The 20,874-nt window shown below is 41.1% G+C and overlaps 1 pseudogene; it reads left to right on the plus strand.

The window, feature by feature from the left end:
• The first annotated feature begins 10,667 nt into the window (after window positions 1-10,667).
• The window catches only part of LOC140200961 (uncharacterized), a 32,485-nt pseudogene continuing 22,278 nt past the window's right edge, over window positions 10,668-20,874 (plus strand).

The following is a 20,874-nucleotide window of genomic DNA, read 5'->3' on the forward strand; positions in this document are numbered from 1 at the left end:
GAAGAAAGAAGAGAAAAAGAGACAGCAGGAAGAGGAAAGGAAGGACAAAATGAAAGAATGGAGGGACAAGGAGAATGGCAGGAATGAAGAAGGAGTGTAGAAGATGAGATGGAAAAAGAAGAGAGGAGGAGAGAAAAGGGGAGGAAGAAGAAGAGGAGGATGGTGTTAATGATGGCAATTATATATAAGACATTGAAGATATGGGGGAGGCAGTTTTAACTGCTTGAAATACTGGGAAATGTCTGTGGGAGCTCTCTAGTAAATGTTTAATGGAGAAGATATAATTATGATATATTTGCATCTTTGTGCAAAGTTCAAGCAAATTGAGAAAATTAGGTGCATTGATGACACAGAGGTTAATTTAAGTAAATGAATTTACAAGTTTGAGGGTTGATGCCTTTTGGAACTGTCTATGTTAGAAATGAGGAATAGAGAAGGACACATATCAAGCTTCAATGCATGTTATCCCGGGGTCAGTAAACATGTGCAGGAATAGCACATTCACAGGGAATGGGAAGAAGATCCTGCAACAACACCAAGCACATGCATAGAGCTCACTAGAAACCTGCAGCAGCATATTGGTGCTGTGGCACTAATGTGGCATTTAGTGCCACAACTTGTTTAATAATGTCATTAGAGAAGGAAAGGTAAGCACTTCACATTGTGTAATGCATGTTTTCAAACCAGTCCACGTGCTCACTCACCTTCCAAAAATATACAGCCGTTTCATCAAAGTTGCTGGTGAACGCAGCAGGCCAGGCAGCATCTCTAGGAAGAGGTACAGTCGACGTTTCGGGCTGAGACCCTTCGTCAGCTGCGTTCACCAGCAACTTTGATGTGTGTTGCTTGAATTTCCAGCATCTGCAGAATTCCTCGTGCAGCTGTTTCTTGGGTTTGTTGTTGAGAAGTTGTTGGAATGTACCTTGTAAATAATGATAGCGTGACTGCAAATCTTGGATATTTTCTGCTGACCAGGGAAAGTTAACTTAGACTTGTAGAATGCAGGTCAAACTTGACAAGTTTGAAGAGCCAATCAAAGTAACCGTACAGGCCAATGTCAACAGATGCTATCTGTATGGATTTTTAACATTGTTTGATAAATTCCTTCAAGAAAGACTATTAGCCAAAGTTAGAAGTTGATGAGTTCTGACAAAGGGTCTGCAAGGTGAAACATTGATTTTCTTTCTGTTCCCATGGATGCATGGATTCACTGATCATTTCCAGCACTTCCTGCTTTGTTTGAGTAAACTCACAGGATTGAACAGAATTTATTGACCTTGCTCAGAACCGTAGGAGACTGAGAATACAGAGAGTGGGTGGGTACTCAAACTAACGGGGTGTGATCTGTGTTGTCTGACAGGGCTATGTTGAGTATACAGTTACTAATCTTATTTATAAAAGCCTAATGATGAAATAGAAAGGCTTATGTCCAATTTACTAATCAGACAGATGTAGATCACATGTCAGCTGTGTAGATGGTTTATAAAATAAACTGTGTAGATAAATTATAAAATAGAAACCATAGAAACTACAGCACAGAAACAGGCCCTTTGGTCCTTCTTGGCTGTGCCGAACCATTTTCTGCCTAGTCCGACTGACCTGCACACAGACCGTATCCCTCCAATACACCTCCCATCCATGTATCTGTCCAATTTATTCTTAAATGTTAAAAAAGAACCCGCATTTACCACCTCGTCTGGCAGCTCATTCCATACTCCCACCACCCTCTGTGTGAAGAAGCCCCCACTAATGTTCCCTTTAAACTTTTCCCCCCTCACCCTTAACCCATGTCCTCTGTTTTTTTTCTCCCCTTGCCTCAGTGGAAAAAGCCTGCTTGCATTCACTCTATCTATACCCATCATAATTTTATATACCTCTATCAAATCTCCCCTCATTCTTCTACGCTCCAGTGAATGAAGTCCTAGCCTATTCAACCTTTCTCTGTAACTGAGTTTCTCAAGTCCCGGCAACATCTTTGTAAAACTTCTCTGCACTCTTTCAACCTTATTTATATCCTTCCTGTAATTTGGTGACCAAAACTGAACACAATACTCCAGATTTGGCCTCACCAATGCCTTATACAACCTCATCATAACATTCCAGCTCTTATACTCAATACTATGATTAATAAAGGCCAATGTACCAAAAGCTCTCTTTACGATCCTATCTACCTGTGACGACACTTTTAGGGAATTTTGTATCTGTATTCCCAGATCCCTCTGTTCCACTGCACTCCTCAGTGCCTTACCATTAACCCTGTATGTCCTACGTTGGTTTGTCCTTCCAACATGCAATACCTCACACTTGTCTGTATTAAACTCCATCTGCCATTTTTCAGCCCATTTTTCCAGTTGCTCCAAGTCCCTCTGCAGGCTCTGAAATCCTTCCTCACTGTCTACTACACCTCCAATCTTTGTATCATCAGCAAACTTGCTGATCCAATTTACCACATTATCATCCAGATCATTGATATAGATGACAAATAACAATGGACCCAGCACTGATCCCTGTGGCACACCACTAGTCACAGGCCTCCACTCAGAGAAGCAATTTTCTACCACCACTCTCTGGCTTCTTCCATCGAGCCAATGTCTAATCCAATTTACCATCTCTCCATGTATACCTAGCGACTGAATTTTCCTAACTAACCTCCCATGCGGGACCTTGTCAAAGGCCTTACTGAAGTCCATGTAGACAATATCCACTGCCTTCCCCTCATCCACTTTCCTGGTAACCTCCTCGAAAAACTCCAACAGATTGGTCAAGCATGACCTACCATGCACAAAGCCATGTTGACTCTCCCTAATAAGCCCCTGTCTATCCAAATGCTTGTAGATTCTGTCTCTTAGTACTCCCTCCAATAACTTACCTACTACTGAAGTTAAACTCACTGGCCTATAATTTCCCGGATTACTTTTCGATCCTTTTTTAAACAACGGAACAAAATGAGCCACTCGCCAATCCTCCGGCACTTCACCCGTAGACAGCGACATTTTAAATATTTCTGCCAGGGCCCCCGCAATTTCAACACTAGTCTCCTTCAAGGTCCGAGGGAACACCCTGTCAGGTCCCGGGGATTTATCCACTTTAATTTTCCTAAGACAGCAAGCACCTCCTCCTTTTCAATCCGTACAGTTTCCATGATCTCACTACTTGATTCCCTCAATTCCGTAGATTTCATGCCGGCTTCCTTAGTAAATACAGACGCAAAAAACCTATTTAAGATCTCCCCCATTTCCTTTGGTTCCACACAAAAATGTGTGTGTGAATGCTTTAAACCATTGAGAATGGATACCTTTGAGTCCAACAATTTTGGACCAAAAATCCAGTCCTTCAACACAATTAATTATAATCATTGTGGAGCAAAACAGAACAACAACTTTATTTGTGTCACATGCACCAATCTGAGGCTATGGAGAATGAGAGGAAAAACAGCTTCCAGAAAAATGTTTAATGGTTAAGAGACCCATTCCTTTTTCTTTGTTCCATTTTAACTGCAGACAGGTGTGAGAGAGCATGACAGGAATATTAGTGATGCTGGGAACATGGAAATGCATAATGTGTCAGTGCTTTCCCTTTTCACATGTTGCTTGCTGACTGTCAAACCCCGAGGACTATACCGAAACTACCTGCACAGATGCTAAAAGTAGTTTGGGAACTCTAAAGATTCCAAATTCCAGGGATGTCAGTCACAGGCACCAGAGAAGAACATTTGAACAGCTCCCCTTATGGAAAGAAAAAGAATAAAGAGTTCTAATAGGGCATAGATTTGCAATCAGAGCTATACGCAATTGAGAATTGTTTGCATTCACATAGAAGGGCATAGGATTACACCCACTTTCTGGCCTGTAAATATGTTTCTTGGATAGCAATACCCCTTTAGCTTGTTTGGATGTGGAGGCCATGGACTGCTGAAGCTTCTTTGACCTGAAACTTTAATAATATTTCCAGCATTTGCAGTTTTATTACAATTTTTCACTTGGATGTAAGAAATCAAACCTATAAATTTACTGCCATTTTTTCCATAGATGCTTCCTGACCTGCTGGATATTTACAGTAATCTCTTTTTATTTTATAGTCTGGGCATCTGCAATGGTTTGTTTCTCACAATTTCAGCACTTCTTCCCTCTCTTCTGTTCTTGTTAATCTTCTTCTGATTAAATTTCCTTCATACAAGGTTAGCTATAATTAGCACGCACTCTCAGCTGCAAGCACTTGTGAGCACCCTCTTTTGATCTGCATCGCACCACAGACATCCACTCTGTTCTGTCTACCTCCCATGCTTACTTTTCTTTGTCTAATGAATGGCCATCTCGCTCTTTCTCTATCTACACACACACACACACACACACACACACACACACACACACACACACACACACACACACACACACACACACACAGAGCTGTAGACCAGCTAAATACCTCAAATTTTCTATGTTTTCTTTTAACCCAATATATTACACAGGATGGCTTTGCAGCCTAGTATAACATGGGTAAAGAAAGAAAAAATGGAGGAACTCAAAAATGGCAACACACACAAAATGCTGGTGGAACACAGCAGGCCAGACAGCATCTATTGGAAGAGGTACAGTCGACGTTTCGGGCCGAGATCCTTCATCAGGACTAACTGAAAGAAGAGACAGTAAGAGATTTGATAGTGGGAGGGAGAGGGGGAGATCCAAAATGATAGGAGAAGACAGGAGCGGGAGGGATGGAGCTAAGAGCTGGAAAGTTGATTGGCAAAAGGGATACAAGGCTGGAGAAGGGAGAGGATCATGGGACGGGAAACCTAGAGAGAAAGAAATGGTGAGGGGAGCCCAGAGGAAGATGGACAGCAACACTTACAGTACGCTGGAGGAACTCAGCAGGTCGGGCAGCATCAGTAGAAATGATGAGTGCACGTTTTGGGCAGGAACCCTTCGTCAGGACTGAAGAATGAAGGGGGGGGAAGGATTTGAAGATTGCTTGTAGGTTCAGTTGAAAGACCAGTAATTAGATGGATAGCAGGCAAGGAGTTATAGTGAGAGGGACAGAGGGAGAAAAAAGAGAGAGAGAAAAAAAGAGGAAAAAGTAAAAACAAACAAACAAATAAATAAATAAATAAATAAATACGGGATGGGGTAAGAAAGGGAGGAGGGGCATTAACGGAAGTTAGGGAAGACAATGTTCATGCCAGCGGGTTGGAGGCTACCTAGACGGAATACAAGGTGTTGTTCCTTCAACCTGAGTGTGGCTTCATCTTTACAGTAGAGGAGGCTGTGGATAGACATGTCAGAATGGGAATGGGACGTGGAATTAAAATGTATAGCCACTGGGAGATCCTGCTTTCTCTGGCGGACAGAGCGTAGGTGTTCAGCAAAACGGTCTCCCAGCCTGCGTCGGGTCTCGCCAATATATAGAAGGCTGCACAGGGAGCACCAGACGCAGTATATCACCCCAGCCAACTCACAGGTGAAGTGTTGCCTCATCTGGGAGGACTGTTTGGGGCCCTGAATGGTGGTGAGGGAGGAAGTGTAAGGGCATGTGTAGCACTTGTTCTGCTTACAAGGATAAGTGCCGAGAGGGAGATTGGTGGGAAGGGATGGGGGTGACGAATGGACAAGGGAGTCGCATAGGGAGCGATCCCTGTGGAAAGCAGATGGTGGAGGGGGAGGGAAAGATGTGCTTAGTGGTGGGATCCCGTTGGAGGTGGTGGAAGTTACGGAGAATTATATGTCAGACCCAGAGGCTGGTGGGGTGGTAGGTGAGGACAAGGGGAACTCTATTCCTAGTGGGGTGGCGCGAGGATGGAGTGAAAGCAGATGTGCATGAAATGAAAGAGATGCGTTTGAGAGCAAAGTTGATGGTGGAGGAAGAGAAGCCCCTTTCTTTAAAAAAAGGAGGACATCTCCTTCATCCTGGAATGAAAAGCCTCATCCTGAGAGCAGATGTGGCAGAGATGGAGGAATTTCAAGAAGGGGGTGGCATTTTCGCTAGAGACAGCGTGGGAAGAGGAAAAGTCCAGGTAGCTATGAGAGTCCGTAGGCTTATAGTAGACATCAGTAGATAAGCTGTCTCCAGAGATAGAGACAGAAAGATCAAGAAAGGAGAGGGAGGTGTCGGAAATGGACCAGGTAAACTTGAGGGCAAGATGAAAGTTGGAGGCAAAGTTAATGAAGTCAATGAGCTCTGCATGCGTGCAGGAGTCTACTCTATGCTATGGATGACCCCATTCCCTGCCGATGTCTTCAAATGAAGCATTGTGGGAGATCGAAACATCGAGACAGCAGGTGCAGCTGTCAGAGGCCTCTGCTCTAAAGCAATGTCTCTCACTCTCTCTATCTCTCGATGGTGAGAGAGAATCTGCTGGTTCTTGAGGGTTGGCGGAATTTGAAATAAGCAACGCTGCAAACTGTTGGATTGCAATCTAAACAACATGTTGTTGGCCTCCCCTCCTGCTGAGGCAGGAGCAACATCTCTTTCTCCCTCGTTCATTGGAGAGAGGGCCTGATGAGATGTCAAAGTGTTGGGATGGACAATAGTTTTTGATGGTCTATATATCATGGTCTCTGGGGGCTTGGTGGCTGGTCGGGCGGCTGATGCTTTTTGCTGGATCAAATGGGGTTGATGCTTTGTTGTTGCTTGTGCATGGAAGAGGGGAGTGGGGGCTTTGGGTTTCTAACATTTTTCTGTCATTTTTCTCTCTGTTTTGTGGATGCCTGCAAAGAGTAAGGATTTCAGGTTGTATGCTGTATGCATTCCCAGACATTAAATTAAACCATTAAACCATTGAAAACAGGCTTCTCACAAAATTTTACAACATTAAATACCATATGAAAAAACCTCATTATAACTCCATTCACATAGATTTTTTTCAAAAACATTTAATAGTAGCTTTGTATTATAGCTGTAACTTTCTGTGAATTGATTAAGTATTTCTGTCATCTTTATTGAAGCATGTCGCTGCCTGAGCCATCACGAAACCTGGCACAGTGCAGCTAAAGCATTAGTGAGATCAATGGTAACTTGCCAACAGCAATTGAATGTATGCGGGAAAAAATATGAGGAGAAAAGCATTGCTATAATAACTGTCTGCAGGATTTGTGCATACTTAAATTACTGGAATGTGTATTCAACAGAAGTAATGAAATTATAATGTGAGAAACAGATCAAGCATTCAAGCATTCACCCAAATGCAAAACTAACATTGTAACACACTATCTTCACTTTGCTTGTGGAGATCTTGCAGTAATCTCCACAAAGAGCAAGAATTTTACAGACTCTCTGCTAGTGGGTAATCTTAACTATATTTACTATATCCTATTGTTGCAGTGCATCATAAATAATTAGATTATTGGCTCATTCTCAAAGATTCATTCGAGCATTGTAGTCTCAATCGCACTCATTTAGAGATGCAAGACAACAAGTAGTTCACCACAGAGAGAATGGGAAATTCTGAGTGAATTAATGCTGGCCAACCCTTACTTACCTTCCAGCAGCTGTTCCTATAACTTCTTGGCACAAACCCAGTGTTGGGTCACCCAACTGCTATCTGATCTTGGAATAGTACCAGCATGTAGCTGAAAGTAGAATCTTACTGCAGAGAGGGGAAAATACACAAGAATATAAGTACAACAACTTGCTCTATTTTCAGGTGAAAGAATTCCTGTTGGCTTGCTGGGCCACTGATGCATTGTTGTACTGTATATGGTGACGTATGTACTTTGCTAATAAAGTTTACATTGAACTTTGCACGTTACTTCTGATAGTGACTAAATAATGTTAAACTTGGCGTTTCTTTGCAGCTTCTTAATTATTGTAATGAATATTGTTCAATGGAGAAAAACTATTTTGCATTTGTGTTGTGTTTTAGAATGACTGCAGGCATTCTCATTGTGATTCACAGCCAATAAAAGGTAAGGCCATGTTTTTAACATAGTATTGCTGTTGCTGTAAATTAAGATCCCTCAAATTTAAAGGTAATTTCTTTTTTAATAGTCTGACTCCAGCAGCAGTACAGCAGCCAGATAGACAAACAGCTCGGCTTCCTTGCTGCTAAAAGAAAGCAGCTGTACATGTGTATACACTTACCATGTTTTCTAACAGATACAGTTCTGTTTTTAACATAAATGGAAGACAGAAGACTTCCAGGAATAATAGGAATCAACTTTAATGCATATAGTAAGCTGCCTGCAGTATTTTTGCCTTTCCTTATTGATTAAGTTTGAAGTATTTGTTTTGTGTTGCTATTTCAGAAACCTATCAAAACCAGCCGTTAAGAATGATAATTAGCATTAAATCAGTAAGAGAGGGAACATACATATTGGTATTGATATTACTTGGGGGAAAATTATCACTATGATGCTTTTAATGCTCAGCTTATATACTTTCAAGCATTCCAAGTACCAAACTACACCTCCTACAATTCGCCGACTGACACAACTACACCATCCTTACACACCTGGAGAAGAGCAAGGCTCATGTGAGAATGCTGTTCTGAGACTAGAGTTCAGCAGTCAACACCATAATTTCCTCCAGGTTTGACAAGAAGACCAGAGACCTTGGCCTTCACCCGGCCTTTGCAGCTGTATTCTTGTCTTGTGCAGCTGACTTCCTGTCAGATCCCCAGCAGGTGGTAAGAGTGGGCTCCATCATCTCTGCCCCCTGATCCTCAACACAGGAGCTCCCCAGAGCTGTGTTCTAGGCCCCCTCCTTTACCCTCTGTACACCTATGACTGTGTCACCACCCACAGCTCCAATCTACTAATTAAATTTGCAGATGATACTACACTAATTGGTAAAATCTCAAATAATAACGAGGCAACCTACAGAGAAGAAGTCACCACCCTGACAGAGTGGTGTCAAGAAAACAACCTCTCCCTCAATGTCGCAAAAACAAAGGAGCTGATTGTGGACTACAGGGGAGCAGAAGCAGGCCCATCCATATTGACGTCAATGGATTTGGAGTTGAGAGGGTGAACAGCTTTAAGTTCCTCAATATACAGGTCACTGAGGATCTCATGCGGTCAGTACATACCAGCTGTGTGGTGAAGAAAGAACAACAGCGCCTCTTTCACCTCAGACTTTTGAAGAAGTTTGGTATGGCCCCCCCAAATTGGCGGGAGGATGGCGGAAGGAGAGAGAGCAGCACGCCTGCACGTGCACAGCCCTCTGGTGAAAAATGATATTGTATCTGTTAAGTAGGGGCTGCGGACAATTCTGATTTGATGGAGAATGGACGTGAAAGCACAGAGGAACATCTGGAGAAATTTCTGAAACTCTCGTTTGCTGCTGTCATTACTGCGTGGTCGGGAATCTCTCGGAGGGTAGGCCTCAAAATCCCTGGCTCTGCCTGCTGTTGGCAACTGAGGTTGAGGTTAAATCGTTCGGACAGAGATGGTGCTCAGTGCTCAGTGTTGGAAAGCAGATCAGAGCTCGAAGTTTTCAGATGACTCAGAGTCGGACTGTGGTCGGCATGGCAGGGAGAGTTTTTCTTCCTTCTCCCGTCTGCATGAGATGTGGGACATTTGAGAGACTTTGAACTTTTACTGTGCTCATGGACTTCTTCATCAAGTTATGGTATTGTTGCACTGATGTAACTATATGTTATAATTATGTGGTTTTGTCAATTTTTTCAGTTTTGGTCTGTCCTGTGTTTTGTGATGCCACACAGGAGGAAATATTGTATCATTTCTTAATGCATGCATTACTAAATGACAATAAAAGAGGACTGCGTGTCTTCATAATCTAAAAAAAAAATTCTAAGAACTTTCTACAGGGCCACAGTTTTGGGAGCATCCTGACTGGCTGCATCACATGGTATGGGAACTGTACTTCTCGCAATTGCAGGACTCTGCAGAGTGTGGTGCAGACAGCCCAGCGCAGATGTAGATGTGAACTTCCCACTATTCAGGATTTTACAAAGTCAGGTGTGTAAAAAGGGCCCGAAGGATCACTAGCGACACTAGTCAATCCAACCACAAACTGCTCCGGCTGCTACCATCCAGGAAACGGTAACACGGCATTAAAGCCAGGACCAACAGGCTCCAGGACAGCTTCTTCCACCAGGCCATCAGACTGATTAATTCATGCTGACACAATCATATTTCTAAGCTATATTGTCTGTCGTATATCTTACTGTACATACTGTTTATTACAAATTACTATAATTTGCACATTGCACATTCAGACGGAGACATAAAGATTTTTACTCCTCATGTATGTGAAGGATGTAAGAAATGGACTCAATTCAATTTAATTCAATTCATTTTTTAAAAACGATTTTGACTTTTGATGATTATATAAAATGCACAATACCATTAAATGGGTGGCAGAGCCGAGATTTCACAATATTGTCTGCAGCAAAACTTAACACTACAGGCCATCTCGGGGTAGTGAATACACAACATATCGCCATTTATACACAGGAATGGGCTCTCATCATCTAATAAATTCAAAAGTCCAATTTGCAGTCATACATTAGTTACTATGGACGGCAGAACTGGTTTCCTTTAAGTCACTAATTTTAGTACATTTTTTTCAATTTTGTGTGCTTTTCATTTTATTCATTACAGCACTGTAGAAATGGTTACCATATTCTGTGACTTTTATGCACTTTCTGACCTATGTCTATGGAAATGGAATTGTTTCATTTGCTTGAGATATTTATATAGTATATGCTAATAATGCAGTGTATACCCCACAAGAACTCCAGGTTACTAAAAGCAGTGCTCTGTGGAGAACTCTCTCAGGACAAGAAAAATCATGGTGCCCCGCGCAAGAGATACAAAGACCAAATTAAGCAGCAGCTCTCTCAGACAAATATCGAGGTCTACGAGTGGCAGCCGCTGGCTTGTGTCAGAGACCATTGGAGAACGTTGATCCATGGAGCAGCCAAGAATTTTGAGGAGTCCAGAAGAGTGACTGCTGAAGAGGAGAGGAGACACAGGAAGGATCCTACTACTCAAGAGCCTGCATCCCGGCTGTTTCCATGTCTCCACTGCTCCAGAATCTGCAGATTGAGAATTGACCTCCGCAGTCACCAATGGTCATGCCGTCGCCCCTGAGGACTCTTCTTCCCTCCTGATCTTCACAAGCGAAGAACCAGCCATCATCGTCGTGGTTTACAGTAGGAGGTTGTTAAGATATGTGGGTTTTGACCAAAGAAAAGATGGCTGAAGTTGCTTAACACTTTGGTGCAAAGGTATTTGTTCGATTCATCAAAAATCCAACTTACAAAAATGAGTGAAAATAGCGAAAAGAAAACTGCCAATATTTACAAAAAAAGTCTACGATAAAACACAGAATCATAATTCCAGACTTATACTTGGCCAGTGTGACCTGGTGGCAGGCCTGATATCTCTCTCTCTCTCTCTCTCTCTCTCTCTCTCTCTCTCTTTCTCTCTCTCCTACCAAGTGTAAACTGCCCCATTTTTAGGCAGCAGGACATGTCATTTTTAGTTACCCACTAAGTTAACTTAAGACTACACATGAATCAGAATATGATGCATTCCACAATGTAGTTACAATCATGTTACAAAATAAACAGACATATCTACCTTAACTACAGCATAGAAACAACGTATACACACTTACACAACTCCATTACTAAAGAAATGGAATATTCTGAAATGTATGACAGGAAAGCACCATAAAGCCAAACCCATGATAAGAATTTGCTGGGGGGAAGACATTGAAGTGCACACACTCAGTGCAACGACAGCATAATGACAAGATGTTTGTGTGTGTGTACAGAGTACAATTATTGAGAGCTTACCATCACATAGATGAACCTCAGATTAATACTATTTAATAGTTTGCCACTACACAGCATGGAATTCCTCTCACCTTTGTTAATTTTAAACATTCACGGAACATAGATCACAGATTTACATAAAGTGCCTGAAGGAAGTAGGGAATTTTCCTGAGAGAAAGAGTCAACTTACTTTGCAAATAAGGATGTCTACTATTCACTATTAGATGCTCCAATTTTCACAAGTTTCCCAATTACCACTACCATGACAATGAAGGATACTTCTGATCATAAAGATATGCTTGCACTTATTAATTTGATTACGTCTCCTTAATGAATGCATGTTGAGCTATACATTACTCATTTTACTTTAGTCTAACTTAAATAGAGAAAAATAATGGGTTGAACCATGCTTGTCTCTGCTCACCCACAATTACTTTCTCAGGATGTGCAGAAAAGCCAATAGGCAACTATTAGCAACACGCACACACAAAATTGGGGAGGAGCTTAGCAGGCCAGGCAGCATCTATGGAAAAGAGTAGACAGTCGACATTTCAGGCCAATACCCTTCATCAAGACTGGGGGGATGATTTAAGCTTCCTCAGGATATGCATCCCTCGAAGAGGCTCCACAGTAGTAGTAGTTGAATTCTTGTGTTTCTGAGGCAATCCATAGGAGACAGCAGGATATGAGTGACAAATAAACCTCATACAGTGTTCAGCTGATTCCTCTTTCCTGTGAAAGGGGATTTACAAACTTCTAAAATAGATTTAAATAATTCTAAAATCAAAATGATTTATTAAATGATAATTCATCTAATTAATACACATTCAGAAACTGAAACCATGAACATAAAATAGGTAAAGCACCAACCTGCTCTTGCCCTCTCCCACAGGGCTGGGAATGTCTTTCAAATGAATGGAATTCTGGTCTTCCAATTAACTTCTCTTTTCTACAGCAATGGAATGAACAGCCAGATGCAACAATAATGAATCTACAGAATATCTTTGGCTTCCTTTCGAAACAATCAGCTTTCAGCCACTGTGATTCAAATCAATGGGACAAAATTTGGAATTATTGTCCAACTGCCCTAGGACAAGGAATTTATCTGTAGCATTCCACTTCGGAATGGCACACTATTATACAGTGTTTCCTTCTTAATGTCGTACTGGGCAGTATTGTATAGTGATTGAGTTTCATACTGTTCCTGTGGTACCTGCATTGGAATAGCTGCAGATTTATTAAGGACACTGGGGACCCTCTCTGCACTGCTGTCAAAGACTAACTCTGGAAATCATCAAGGGCCAGTTACAGCAAATAAGCTCGAACGTATTTATGCTGCATTTCTCAAATAGCCACGTGTTTTGTATTAAACTCTATGCATGATTAATTTGTACCAGGAATGTTTCATTCCTTAGGTCCAGGCTTCCCTCTATTCAAGCATCAATTGCACTCAATGATAATTTGCAGCCTTTAGTGAGTAAGTGTTGCTTGATCACACATATGATGCCACCTTCCATCACTTTGCTGATGATTATCAGTAGACTAGTGAGACAGTGTTTGATTGGATTGAGTTTGTCTTGCCTTTTGTGGATGGCCATCTTCCACTTAGAGAGCCGGATCCCAGTTCTGTAGCTGTGCTGGAACAGCTTGGTGAGAGATACAGTATAACTAGTTCCAAATAAAATCAGATCTTCAGTTCCTGGGATGTTGCCGTGTCCATATCATTTGCTTTAGGTATCTGGGCAAATTAACAAAATTGGGTAAAACCTGACTTTTGGGCAGACATCACTCCCTTTTACTTGTGCCTCTTTCATCTTGTCCTTTCTAAATTTCACACATTGATTATTTGACTGTCTAGTTTATTTCATGTGTGGAACAATAGATTTTACATATCTTTTGGCTTCTAATTGCTGTATACAGCAAGAATGTGCAAAAACACAGATTTAATTTTGGTTAGTTTTCTGTTTGAAGTTCCCAAAGTTGCTTTTACAGTCTGGCCTCCTGACCCCTTTGGATTTACTTTGAATTAAGTGTGTTCTACTGGAGGACTGGCTTTGTGGCAATGTTTGAGTGCAGGTCACGTTGAGGGTTGAGATGGTGGAGTAGCATTTTATGCCGCTGATAAATCAGATCCTATCATGAGTGCTCAGATTTGAGATGCAGTATATTTTGTGAATCAGTCTCATTTAACACAGTAGTAATATCATACAATGTAATCATGGGAGTTCTCAGCATGAGGACAAAATTTAGTCCATGCGTGGATCCTGCTGTGGTTACTATCACCAGTACTCTCATGGGGAAGTGCATTTCCAGATTGTTGAGAATGAAGTCAAGTAGGTTTATTCTTCATATTTGTCTTTCACTGTGCCTCACAGACCTAAACTATTTGAACATATGGCACTAAAAATCTTTCTTTTCTGTACATGCAATGAATTCTAATGACTTTACTTCAAAGCCTGAAAGCTCTTCGCATTGGTGATGAATTTTCTGACAGCTTGTCCCTTTTATCCATAATAATTTCTGCAAATTAGTTGCAGGAAACCAGGAGACATTAAGCTTTGTGGTATCTGTCCCTTTTTTATTGTTTTCACACTTCCAAAACTCACCCCCATGACCACCAACTTGGTTAATCAGTCACATTCAGGATCACAACTAAAGTCTTGGCATCTAATCTTCTTTGGCTCACTGTCAACCATATAACATATGCTTTTTTGCTGATGCTAAAGGTTTTCTTGAGAACGACTTGCCCTGGCCCAGCACCTTACAGCAAGCTGCCTTGGCAAGCAGTAACTTTGTCAATCTATAACCTAAGTACAACCATTCTTAGAAATTCTAGTTCTAAGTTTCAGGAGCACTGAGCTCTAGTATGCTTTTCACTAGGAATCACAGACAAGGATGCGGAATTGGAGTCAGCATTTACGATCTCCTTTCGCCATTAGGATTTTCTGAGTGTTAACTGCATCAAAATCTAGACCCTAAAGCTGATACTTGATTTAGATTCTGGTAGCAATATTGAGGGACAGGACTAGCTGATCAATACCTCAACTATTGACTAAAGGTACATGACAGCCAGCACTTGTAGATCACCTGCAAGGAAGTCCTGACACATAGATTAAGCCATAAAACGAGGCTTTGAGGATTTTCAATTAACCTACTTGTCTTTGTCTGTACTAATCACAAGGTGTGTGGTGGTTAGAGGGGAAGATGCTGAAATTGGTACTCGGCAGAGTCATTTTCAAACCAATCTGCTGTTCGACCACAATTTACAATGTGTGAAACAGAATGCATAACAACCAACATTAACATTAACTATAGATCCATAGTGGTAAAACCAACAGATTACCAAATCAAAAGTATTTTATTTGACTTTGAAAGCAAGTAGCCAATGCATATTCTCCTCCCAATCAAGATCAATGAGATGGAACATTAGATTGTCTAATCAGAGATGTGTACTATACACTTCCTCTGAGGGGAAATACTGGGACTAGAAACATTTTACAATGTTTAGTAAGAAAGAAGATAATTTTGTTTTACTTTGTCTTTACTCTGACATTTCCCTTGAAATGATAGCAGTTGAGTGGAGGTAAAAGAATTTATGGTCCTATAAGAAGGTAGAGGACATCAGAGACAATATTGTTGGTCCATTTTACTGTGCATAGATTATCAACAATAGCTTATATGGAGTATATATTTTAATAAATTCCAATTTCAGAATCAAATTGAACATCAGAATCAGGTTTCATATCAGCAGCATATGTCATGAAATTTACTGACTTTGGGGCAGCGGTACAATACAATACATGATAGCAGAGGAAATAAATAAGTATATTTATTTATTTATTTGGAATAGTTAGATTAACTAAGTAGTGCAAAATTACGAATAAAAACAAGTACTGAAGCAATGTTCATGGGTTCAATGTCCATTCGGAAATCAGATGGCAGAGGGGACGATGCTGTTCCTGAATCATTGAGCATGTGTATTCACGCTTCGGTATCTCTTTCCTGAAGGCAGCAATGAGAACAAGGCATAATGTGAGTGATGGGGCCCTTAATGATGGATGCCACCCTCTTGTGGCACTGCTCCCTGAAGATGTCCTATACTACAGAGGCTGGTGCTCATGATGGATCTGACTGAGTTCTCATCTGTTGGGCTACAACTTATGTCAAACTGAAATGCTTTTAAGTTAGTTCTCAGTGTCCTCTAGTTGTTCTTGCTGTATTTTCACTTGCTCCAACATTTATTTACGAAATAAGCCTGGGAAATTGCTGGCAGACTGAAATAATCATTAGTCTGGCTCTGCAGCACAGCTCTCTGATCAACCCCAAAAGAAAAACTTGGCTTTAGCATTCTGATGATATATTTCACTATAATTCCAGAGGCCATAGATGCCTCATCATCTCAGACTAATTCACTGTTGGCTTGTAGGATGTAGAATATTGGTGCCAATGTGGATATCAATGGAAAATCAGAAGCCCTTATCCACATATCATTACTCTTCAATCGATCTAGTTTTCATTCATTTCAAGAATTCATGATTTTAGACATATCAATCAGGCTCAGAGAAAAAGAGCTAATTGATAGATCATATCCGTTTCCATTTTGATAGAGCTATTACACTTTACTCCATAGCCCTGTAGCTTCCTCTTTCTCAAGCATCTGGCCAATTTTCTTTTAACTTTCTTTATATAATCAATTTCAACAGATTTACATGTCCACTAGTCCAAATGCCAGCAGCTGTCTGAGTGAAAACATAAATTTTCTCTCTTTTCCTATAGATTTTTACCAATGATTTTGAAACGGTGACCTTTAATTTTTGAGGTAATTACCAGCAAGAATAATTTTCCTCTTCCTATACATTCTATCATCTTGAAAACTTCTATTAGATCAACTCTTAACCCTTTTTGTCCCTTGGAGAGCAGTCCACACTTTCGCAGATCTTTTTCTGTAAAATCCCTCTTCTTTCAACACATCCTGTTAACTCTCTGCTAAACCTGTCAAAATAAATGTTATATGTTTGTTGCAGTATGTTAGTAGATTGTCCATAGAACTTCAGCTCTTTTATAAAGCATTTTTGGGTATGTACACCCTAGTCTTCTCTATGTATTCATAATTTTCAAAATCATGCCATTTACTGTACATATTGGGTTCAAAGCAGGTGAATTCACATTTCTCTGCAATGAACTCCACCTGTCCTGTTTCTTCCTCCTGTGTATTTAATATTAGAGACTGGAAATATTGCTATTGCTGTTCTTTTTAACTGAGAGTAGATTATTTATGAAAACTGAAAAATGTGATTGACTGAATTCTGAACAATTAGGAACCACCAGCGAGTGTGAAAAACAGATTGCCACCATCATTAAGCATAGCCACTTGATGTTGTAGCTTTTGTTGAACATGGCAATTAGCTTGCAGACGTTTCATCACCAGTCAATGTGATATCCTCAGTGCGCAGTTGTTGGTGTTTCTCTCTAGGAGTGCTAATGTTTATATAGGCCCCTGTTCACTTACCTTGGTTCTGATTGGCTACCACTTCAGTTGATCTTTGAATTCTATCCACTCTTGTTTCGCAAACGAGGCCTATATAAACAAGAAAACTCCCAGAGAGAAATAGCAACAACTGCGCACTGAAGATATCGACTGGTGATGAAATGTCTGCAAGCTAATTAGCAAACTTGACGGACACCACAACATCAAAAACGCTTCAACATGAGCTAGCAATATTCACCACCATCTTAAATTGCCACTTGAATTGAATGGAATGGACACCATTCAAATCATGAAGGCTGGAGGATGGGGATTAAAGTCCAGCTAACTGTAATTAATAGGCTGGGCATTGTTCAACTCCAATGCAGGGAATCTGCAGTGCTCTTGATGTTTCTGATTATTTTCTATGGGAAAAGTGATTAAAAAAAAATTACACACTGTTCCTTATTTTGTTGCTGGTCTTATTTAAAAAGAAAACAGTTATTTGTTAATTAACTTGTTTATTGTTATTTGAAACAAAAAGAATATAGTGTCTGGGTCAAAATCCACAGCCATCATCAAATAAATACTCATGAGGCAATCTCTATCTCAAAGGTTTTATTCAGAATAATATATATTCAGTGACCACTTTATCAGCTACCTAATAAAATAACCACTGAGTGTATATTTGCGATGTTCTGATGCTTTGGTGATCCACTTCAAGGCTCAACATGTGCATTCAGAGTTGCTATTCTGCACACCACTGTTGTAGCACTGTGTCCTTCCTGTTAGTCTGGTCATTCTCTTCTGACTTCTCTCATTAACGAGGTGTTTCCACCCACAGAACTGCTGCTCACTGAATGTTTTTTTTTGCGTTTTGCAACAATCTCTGTAAACTCTATAGAATGTTGTGCGTGAAAATCCTGCAAATTTTGTCCCATATGTCTAAACAGCGGCACTTTGCTCTGTAAGGTGGTGGTGGGGTCCAAGCGGTGTCTTGAAAATATATTTTAATGCTTCTCTCTTCATACTTGCCCTAAAACAAACAGAAGGGCCAGAATGAAATCAATAATGCACAGAAATTAGAGCCACAGAGAAAATAAAATCTGCAGCAATGGAAAATGTGCAACATTTCCATATTGCAATCTGTTAAGTAAACTAAATTAATATTAAAATGAATAACTTTTCCAGTCTTGTATCATAAATTTGCATGATGCCTGGATGATCAGGACATAAACCTTTGTGCTTTACTTGTTTTAAATTGCTTTGAGATCACAAACAAAGGCATCACAGCATACTCAGAGCAACACGCACAAAATGCTGGAGGAACTCAGCAGGCCAGGCAACATCTACGGAAAAAAGTACAGCCGACATTTCGGGCCGAAACCCTTCGGCAGGTCTGGATAAAAAATGTTGAGGAGTAGATTTAAAGGGAGGGGGAGGGGAGAGAGAACCACCAGGTGAAAGGTGAAACCTGGAGGCGGAGGGATGAAATGAAGCGCTGAGAAGTTGATTGGTGAAAGTGACAGAAGGCCATGGAAGAAAGGGAAAGGGGGAAGGAACCCAGAAGGAGGCGATGGGCGGGCAAGGAGATAAGGTGATAGAGGGAAAAGAGGATGAGAAATGGAGAAGGGGGTGGGGGTGGGGTTGTTGGCGGGGGGTCATTACTGGAAGTTTGAGAAATCGATGTTCATGCCATCAGGTTGGAGGCTACCCAAACGGAATATAAGGTGTTCCTCCAACCTAAATGTGGCCTCATCACGACAGTGGAGAAGGCCATGGATGGACATATTGGAATGGGAATACGACTCCCTTATCCATTCGTCCCTCCCCACTGAGATTCTTCCTGGCACTTATCCATGCAAGCAGAACAAGTGCTACACCTGCTCCTACACCTCCTCCCTCACTACCATCCAGGGCCCTGAACAGTCTTTCCAGGTGAGGCGACACTTCATCTGTGAGCCTGTTGGAGTCATTTACTGTGTTCGGTTCTCCCAGCGTGGCCTGCTGTACATTGGTGAGACCTGATGTAGATTGGTAGATTTCATATGACTCGGGCAATCACGATCCATGATTGTTCTTAGGAAATATGCCTTCTTCTGGGCAGTGTCTTTACAAGAAGGGTGACCCCAGCCATTATCAATACTCTTCAGAGATTGTCAGTGGTTTTGTAACCAGAACTTGTGATACGCACCAGCTGCTCATAACATCATCCTCCTGGTTACCCTATATCCTTTTAAGTATTTCATAGGCTCTAAAAGTAATCCGGGAAATTATAGGCCGGCAAGTTTGATGTTGGTAGTAGGTAAATTATTGGAAGGAGTACTAAGAGATAGGATCTACAAGTATTTGGATAGACAGGGACTTATTAGGAAGAGTCAACATGGATTTGTGCGTGGTAAGTCATGTTTAACAAATCTATTAGAGTTTTTCAAGGAGGTTTCCAGGAAACTGAATGGAGGGAAGGCAGTGGATGTAGTCTACATGGACTTCATTAAAGCCTTTGACAAGGTCCCGCATGGGAGGTTAGTTAGGAAGATTCAGTTGCTAGGTATACATGGAGAGGTAGTAAATTGGATTAGACATTGGTTCAATGGAAGAAGCCAGAGAGTGGTGGTGGAGGATTGCTTCTCTGAGTGGAGGCCTGTGACTAGTGGTGTGCCACAGGGATCAGTGCTGGGTCCATTGTTATTTGTCATCTATATCAATGATCTGGATGATAATGTGGTAAGTTGGATCAGCAATATTTGCTGATGTTACAAAGATTGGAGGTGTAGTGGACAGTGAGGAAAGTTTTCAAAGCTTGCAGAGGGATTTGGACCAGCTGGAAAAATGGGCTGAAAAATGGCAGATGGAGTTTAATACAGACAAGTGTGAGGTATTGCACTTTGGAAGGACAAACCAAGGTAGAACATTCAAGGTAAATGGTAGGGCACTGAGGAGTGCAGTAAAACAGAGGGATCTGGGAATACAAATACAAAATTCCCTAAAAGTGGTGTCACAGATAGATGGGGTCATAAAGAGAGCTTTTGGTACATTGGCCTTTATAAATCAAAGTATTGAGTATAAGAGTTGGAATGTTATGGTGAGATTGTATAAGGCATTGGTGAGGCCGAATTTGGAGTATTGTGTGCAGTTTTGGTCACCAAATTACAGGAAGGATATAAATAAGGTTGAAAGAGTGCAGAGAAGGTTTACAAGGATGTTGCTGGGACTTGAGAAACTCAGTTACAGAGAAAGGTTGAATAGGTTAGGACTTTATTCCCTGGAGTGTAGAAGAATGAGGGGAGATTTGACAAAGGTACATAAAATTATGATGGGTATAGATAGAGTGAATGCAAGTAGGCTTTTTCCGCTGAGGCTAGGGGAGAAAAAAAAAACAGAAGACATGGGTTAAGGGTGAAGAGGGGAAAGTTTAAAGGGAACATTAGGGAGGGCTTCTTCACACAGAGAGTAGTGGGAGTATAGAATGAGCTGCCAGATGAAGTGGTAAATGCGGGCTCACTTTTAACATTTAAGAAAAACTTGGACAGGTACATGGATGAGAGGTGTATGGAAGGATATGGTCCAGGTGCAGGTCAGTGGGACTAGGCAGAAAAATGGTTCGGCACAGCCAAGAAGGGCCAAAAGGCCTGTTTCTCTGCTATAATGTTGTATGGTTCTATGGTTCTAT

This window comes from Mobula birostris, chromosome 7, assembly GCF_030028105.1.
Source record: "Mobula birostris isolate sMobBir1 chromosome 7, sMobBir1.hap1, whole genome shotgun sequence".
Classification (NCBI taxonomy): domain Eukaryota; kingdom Metazoa; phylum Chordata; class Chondrichthyes; order Myliobatiformes; family Myliobatidae; genus Mobula; species Mobula birostris.